General features: G+C 24.4%; 1 long non-coding RNA gene across 1 annotated transcript; it reads right to left on the reverse strand.

Moving 5' to 3' along the window:
- Window positions 1–547: 547 nt before the first annotated feature.
- Window positions 548–2,794, reverse strand: LOC132927477 (uncharacterized). Its single transcript, XR_009661736.1, has 4 exons — window positions 2,678–2,794; window positions 942–1,146; window positions 794–845; window positions 548–631 (listed from the first exon to the last, which is right to left on the reverse strand). It is a non-coding gene; the product is annotated as an uncharacterized LOC132927477 (long non-coding RNA).
- Between the last annotated feature and the right edge of the window lie 5,191 nt (window positions 2,795–7,985).

Here is a 7,985-nt window from a genome sequence, read left to right on the forward strand (position 1 = left end):
ACTGCAGTTACAATGGCGTAGACGTAGTCACGAAGGTAGCTATATGTAGGATTTTAAATCGGGGCAAAGGATTCTGGACTTCTGGTTAGATTTCTCCTCTGAGTGATACAACTTATTCCATTGAATCCATTGTAGGTAATAATAATTTTCATTTGGATTTTTTATTTTGCATTTATAGGTACTTACCTAAATACTTTTGGTGGTTTAATAATAATTAATTTTTATGTTGTAATTTGATGATTCCAAACATTTCCTAAATTCCTATATAATTTCGCCCTCTAAAAATATTAATTAATGATTCTTGAATTTTACATCTATAATAGTTCTGTTACTGGTACAGTGGTACCTATATATTATGGGCTAGCTCTTAAATCACAGGCATAAACTATTGATAAATTATGCCAATATAATATTTATATATTATTTAAAAAAAATAAATAAATAGGTAAGTAAAAATTGTAGGGTATCTATTTATATTTCAGTATAAATTTATTTTAGTCATGTAACAATGAAATCAATATGTCACACTTAACATAATAAAATATACTCACTATTCGATGGATTATTATGTTTCTTGTTATTTGACGTCATTGAATTATTCATCATAACGTCGACAATAATTAGTCAATTTCTATAAAACAAGAAAAATAATTAAAAAATGTACTATCATGCACAATTTACTGGTTAATGCTAAATATAAATTATAACAGGTATTTTATTATTTCTCCTATATTCATATAGATTATGACGTTAAAATGGTCATACTCACAATCTCGTAGACTGCAGTAGCTACCTGATGTGATTTTTCGTAAATTTACCGTGGAAGCAAAAATTTGAATTGGTACCTGAAAATCAAACAGGTAATATTATAAAAAATGTGTAATATATAGTCTGAAACGTTCATTGAAAATTGAAATAATATATAGTTGACAAATATTCACCTGCAGTATTTTTATACACAGTAGGTATTAAGTTAAACCACTTTCGTAGCCGTCTAAAATCAAAATACGCTTCGATGACTTAACAAACGATTAGCTACAATTCACTTCAAATAGCTACCGTTCTGTTGTGAAAAAAGAAATTTATTTTCCCATACAGTTTCGTATGACTGTGGGAAAGTAGCTATATAGGTATTGTGTTGATTTCCTGTGCGTTGTAAATTAATAGGTTGATAAAATAATTATAGAAAACTAACTTTAACATTGTATGGTCATTGGTCATATTATATAATATATCTAGTGAAATATTCATAGGTAGTTAAGTATCTTATATATATTATACAACGGTTATTATTGCTCAATAACCTTTGATTTGTAATCGGTAGTCGGTACTATATACTATTATATTCATACACTCAGAGAAAATATAGTTTTAATTTCTATGATTTTATTCCATTAATTTACTATTTTATTGTTTTCTTAAAATGTATGACAAATTTCATCATTTCAAAGATAACATAATCAATTCAAAGATATTTTCTTTAATTTAAGAATAAAAATATACAATTAAATTTTAACAAATCCATTGATTATATTATTCAGTTTTCTTTAAAATAAAGAAAAAAAAATATTTTATTTTATGTTCAACTGACTTAGAAACAATGAAAGATATCTTCATTTTTACGCATAATTATGATGTTGAATTAATGAAAAATAGTACCTTATTTGTCAACAAAATGGTTTAAAATCAATAGCTTATTACATTAAATACATTTCAATCAATCTTTATATCAATGTTACATTTCCTATAAATTATAATCAATGTTATCGGATTTCATAATTCAAGTTTTCTAAAATAGTATTAGTTTTAAGGAAAACATCTTAATGTTAATGGAATATTATCAATAATAAATATATACATAACAATTAACAACATAGCACAAACGCAAGTCCTCGGTTTAAAAAAACATGTATTTTTCTAGCTCTAACTTTTCAATTTTGGGTTTAAAATATATGTTGATAGATCAAAATTGCTTTAAAAAAATTGATTAATTCGAAAATGATATTAAAAATAGGGGTTGTCATTAAAAAAAAAAGAAGTTGTGTTTCGCATGCGCAAAATACTTAAGTTAAAAAAAATTGTAAGTCATAGGAATTTATGATCCATTTGTTTAGTTTAACGTCCCGCAAACAGGATTGAAAAATATTTAAAGGTTAATGAGTGATAACAGGGTACACTGTTTTCTGGGACACACGGTATATTACGAATATGAAAAATAGATATTTATCACACAGATTATAGTCTATAGTTTTGTAGGGGGGGGGGGGTGGGTAAAATATAATACAGTGTGGTTCTTTTATCATTGAACACTCATTATTTCAAAAAGTGTTGATTTTTTTTCAAAATTTTTAGTTTCATGCTTTTTTAAAACTATATAATTTTTTAATTTTTTTAACCCTTATATTTAATAGTAAAATCATTATGAACTTTTGATTTTCAAAAGCAACCTATATTTAATATGTCATAAAATAGTAGGACTATTTTTTTTTATGAATTTTAATGTTAAAATTATTATTTTTAATTTAATCTAACTATCTAAGTTGGGTGGTTGGAGGTTTTCCGGTCTTCGTCCTACAGGTTTTTACGGCTGAGAGGCGTTGATTAGAACACAATTATATTATTTGCAAAGACCTGTAGTTCAAGTAATAAATCGTTATCGTTCGACCCAAGTACTGACCGGTACTGGCTGTATGTAAGCTCTGACAAAATTACACCCTTTCCTGCTCTTCTAAAAGTCGATATGTAAACTGCAACAAATAAAAATTTAACATTATACAATCTGCGACAAAACCGATAAGATACATTATTCAAACTGCGAAAATTTATTTTATATACCTATATAATATATATATATATGTATATATACATAATACTATACACATACCGATATGATAACATGTATAGGTATATATGCATCATATATACCTATGTGTTTTATGTACAATGTACATTGTACATATGTAATTTAATTAACATGTTATGTTGGAGACAAATTTGTTATGAAAATCCAAATTTATTTTTAAGTTTTAACGCATTCTACTAAATATCGGCTCCTTCACAAGTATAATATTACCACAAGTTAAGTCAGTAAGCATGTGCTGTGTCGTGTAATATTGTATTTAAAACGGAACTTACAAAAATGTTTAGCCAAAACGGCAAACAATTATTGATGCTAAACAATTTTAAATTTAAATTTAATATAATTAAAAAATAAGCGGTTATTCAACATAGATTTGCTCAAAAAAAACATGCAGAGTCAAATTGATCTTAAACAACGTGAATATCTATTACTCTACAAGAAAAATCATTTTTGGTATATAATCTATAGCATACATATTCATATATCTAATTAAATGATTAACGTATATGATGTATTATTGTTTCGGTTATTATGTACATAGTATCTATGTATATTTATATATGATAAAATAAATTGTCGCAGTTTGTATAATGTATCTTATTCATTTTGTCGCAGTTTACCATCTCCCAGATACTAATATCTTTGTAGTTTTGTACCTGCTACTATAATCATAATTCATAACAATAATTTTTTTTTTTAATTTTAAGTTTATTGGTGTATTATTGTAGTCAACATAATGAAAAATATTTTGATAAAAATCCGAAGTTAAAAAAATGATTATTCAACAAGATAATGAGAATTGATGAATATTCGCATGACGTCGTCATAGAGTCGACGACTGAACAACCGCCTATGTTGTACGTATAACAGTAGTTTGATCTACACAATGATTTTAATAACTTAAAATAGTATTTTAGAATCCTAAGTTTATTTATATGCTTAAGGTGATGGTGTGATTAAAAATTTAATATATCTTGTTGTTGTATATGTACATATTAAAAATTATAATTTAGTAAAATTATTGCCGCGCAAACCAAATTTTACAAAACAATAAGGGATTGTTTAAATACAAATTCAAAAAATACGTTTTAACCTTAACATTTTATATTTATAATTTATTGTATTGTACCTATTCACTATTTTAATAAATATATGTAGGTATTCATTATTACTTTTTACTATAAATCAAGAATGTGGTTCTGATTTTTACAATAAAAAAATCGTTATATAATATTATGTTATACAGTGATAATTTTCAATGATAAGGTCTGTAACAAATCGTTGTAAATAGGAAGGAACTACACATATTACGCAACTATAGGTATAATATGCCTATATACATTTTATGAATGAACATCGTACGCCGGTTGTAGCCCTTGAACTATAACCAAAACTTTGAATAAAATCAATTTTTGGAACAGTAGTTGTTTAATATTCGTATTAAACACATTTATGATGGAAAAGTTAAAATGTTTACTTACCTACCTATATTATATTCTATTTATATCATAGGTATTAAAACTTTAGGTATAACTGTAGGTATCTACCTATTTTTCGAAATGTGTTTTATTATACAGATTATAGGTACCTACATAGGTACCTAAAATTAATTATTGTGCAATATGCAATATAAATATTATTTTTTTATTGAACATTTAATTTTGAATAATTCACTTACCACTTATCTATACAACATTGAAGTTGTCTCTATTGTGTTTTTGGTAAGTACTAGCTTATATTACAATATTATCGTAATACAATTAAATTTTATAATTTTAATAGTTAATACCAATATAAAGTAGCTGATTTCTCATTTTCTTCACCTCTTTTTTCGTAAAAAAGTTACTTCACACAAGTACAATATTATGGACTTGCTGTATTACATTTTTATAGTATACAGAATCCGAAAACGTGTTTTCGATAAAAAGTACACATTTTTTAAAAGTTATAAAGTTATTTCTTTCACTTCATTCAAATCATAAAATTGTGTTCAAAATAACTTACCCGTTGTGAAAAAATATAAGTAATAGTACCTTGTAGTTAATTGGAAAAATAATAAAGTTTTTGTACTTACTATTAAATACTAATTACAACAGTAAATAGAAGCAACTTAATATATGTGCAAGAATATACACAAACATAATACTATAGACTATAGTACCTATACTATATATTACTTCTAAGGAGTTACTTGTGAATATAACGATTACAATACTATAATAATAACTATAATAATACTAAAAATTATGTAAAAATAATTTTCTTTTCTTTTTTTCACTTTTTTATATTTTAAGAATATTTAGTATAATACTTACATTATAATATTGACATATTATTATACAATGGATGATACAAAAAGTAAAATATGTATTAATAGAATATTGCGCACGTTTTATGATAATATTGAGATACATATCTAAAAGTAGTATAATAATATATTATTTATCACTTCTTCATTTTTGAATAATATAGGTAGGTACGTCATTCATATTGTTCAAGAATTTTGTAAATCTTCATCTTCGTATATCTATTTTTCAATCAGTTTTTTAGTTTCACGATGAAACTAGCTTAATGCTTAACTTTGAACGTGTTATTTTTAATACTTTTATCATAACTAAAAGTTTAAAGAATCATAATTTTATTATATCATGTTGGACATCAATAAATTAAATTTTTTTGTTCGTTTACAAATTTGACCACGTACATTTAAGTGAGTGCGTATAAAATACAATTTTTTAGAAGCTGTAATAAATTTCAAATGAACACATATATAAATGTATAATTAAAACATAATAAAATGATATAGAAGCTATTATGGATTGGTTTATTATTTTTAATATTTTTCAGTAATACATCCCATGATAGGGGATTATTGGAACTTAAAATAATCATAAAACAAATATATTCTCGAATATTTCATTGATAAAATGGTAAATAAATATATGTAAATAGAAATAAATATTTATTTTATTATAATATAATTTAAGTTGTGATAATGGTGTATATAACTGTGTATTATGTACCAAAAAAGATTAAATGAATACAACACATTTAAAAATTCTTAATTCATACATTTTAAATAATATTTAAAAATAATTTGATAAAATCTTTATCTTTAATGTTTACATATTTGTTTTAATACTTAAAGTAGGGTTTGAAAGTTTTTGTAGACAATTTACATAAATATGCATAATATACGTATTCAATATATTATAATGTAATATTATATAATTATAATTTTTACAACACAATATTTGATCAATAGCAAATTAGATGACAAATTTGGATTTGTATTTGTTAAAAAATCTAATTTTGTTAATTTTATAAAAAGTGGATACCCTAATATTACTACATGTTTATGATGTATTGCTATTGCTGTACAAAATTAGAGAGCATCTTTCTTGTTAATAGCCCAGGTGCTGGTTGGAAGAATTTTCCCATTTTTGGTGACTTTCGGCTTTTCTCTTTAAGTTATAGTATATTTCCCACATTAATATAGTCTTCACTAATTGCCTTTTATATTTTAGTAGTGATCTTCCTATACTATTCTTCTATTTCATGGAATATGGATCCCTCTATTATTCTTTTTAGTAAATTATAATGTCGTAGCGAATTTCCAATTAGTTTTGCTCTTCTAATCTCCAAGTCTTTTTAAAAAAATATCTTCTTTTTCTTACTCTACGAAAAATTTCTTTGTTTTTTACTTTTTTACGATCTACCCGACTTATTTTAAAAATTCTCCTGTAGCACCAAGCTTTGAATACCAGTAATTTATTTTTTCAGACTTCTAATGTCTATATTTCACTGACGTAAAGTGCTACGCTCCAGTCATTTCAGTAGATTTTTTGTTATTTTTAAATCCATGTTCCTGGAAGTAAGTAGGCCCTTCTATTTTTGAAATGCACACTGTGCTTGATGTAATCTGAATTTAATACTTGGAGTTTGGACACATCTTCCGTAACTTGAGACCATGTTATGTAAGATATTTGAAACTTAAATACTGAAGTATTATTATTATTATTATTTATTATAAATTGTAATATTTAATCAGAGTTATAGAAGTCAGTACCAATAAAGTACTACTCTAATGTATTTAAAACACTTTGAACTATCTCTTGACTATCAAGTTAAGCAGGTTAAGCTTTATATAGTTTAGTCCAACTCAAAAAAAAAAAAACCGTAAAAATTAATCACATCCTATTTTAAACATCGACTTAAACGATTTATAGAAAACGGTAATTCCACACAACTTAATTCTGTTCAAAGTGAATGAAATATGTTGAGAGTGGGATGAATATTCGACATTAGGAATAGTTTGAAGTTTCAATTTATTAAAAACGCGATTGAAATTATTATATACCTACCTACATAATAGAAGTATTGTAGAAATAAGTGTCTGTCAAGGCGCTCGTTTTCATTGGCCATTGAAATTATTTTACTATTATTTTTAATTTTAAAGTAATTATTATATAAAAAATGTTTTCTATTTTCTTAGAAAAAATTTAACGTACCCATTATTATTTCTAGTAATATTTTGATGCACTTTAAGCTCCAGTACGCCTTGCAGATTGTAGTCTACATATTGTTTTATAATGATTAATGATTAGACATATAATATTGTTTTTTTATTCATAGTTATCAATGATAATTTTTTAAGATGTTAATTATAATTAATATTGATTCATATATTATGTGTATAAATTGAAATACAATTTTAAGTTTCGAGGAGAAAATAATAATGATAATAATAAACATTTATTTCGATAATTTATTTAGGTACCTATAGTGAGGTAATACTTGGGTTTTTATTTATCAATGTGTGAAATGAGAAACCTATTAATTTTTGAGATATAAAATTATGTTTTGCATAATGTACTGAAAATGTCATACCAAGTTTAAATTATATTTCATGTAGTTCCTACAGTACCTACATGGTATATCTACCATATGGTATATGTATTTTATGAGTATACTACGTATTTATGTAGTATCATTTACAATAAGAATAAGCTAATAATTGTGTAATAGTTGTTTTAAGCACTTAAGTCATTATAATTAATTAAATTTAAAATTTTTATACCAATCAACTCGAAAAAATAGATGGAAATATAATTAATTTACTAAT

The sequence above is a fragment of the Rhopalosiphum padi genome, chromosome 3, assembly GCF_020882245.1.
Source record: "Rhopalosiphum padi isolate XX-2018 chromosome 3, ASM2088224v1, whole genome shotgun sequence".
NCBI classification, from domain to species: Eukaryota; Metazoa; Arthropoda; class Insecta; order Hemiptera; family Aphididae; genus Rhopalosiphum; species Rhopalosiphum padi.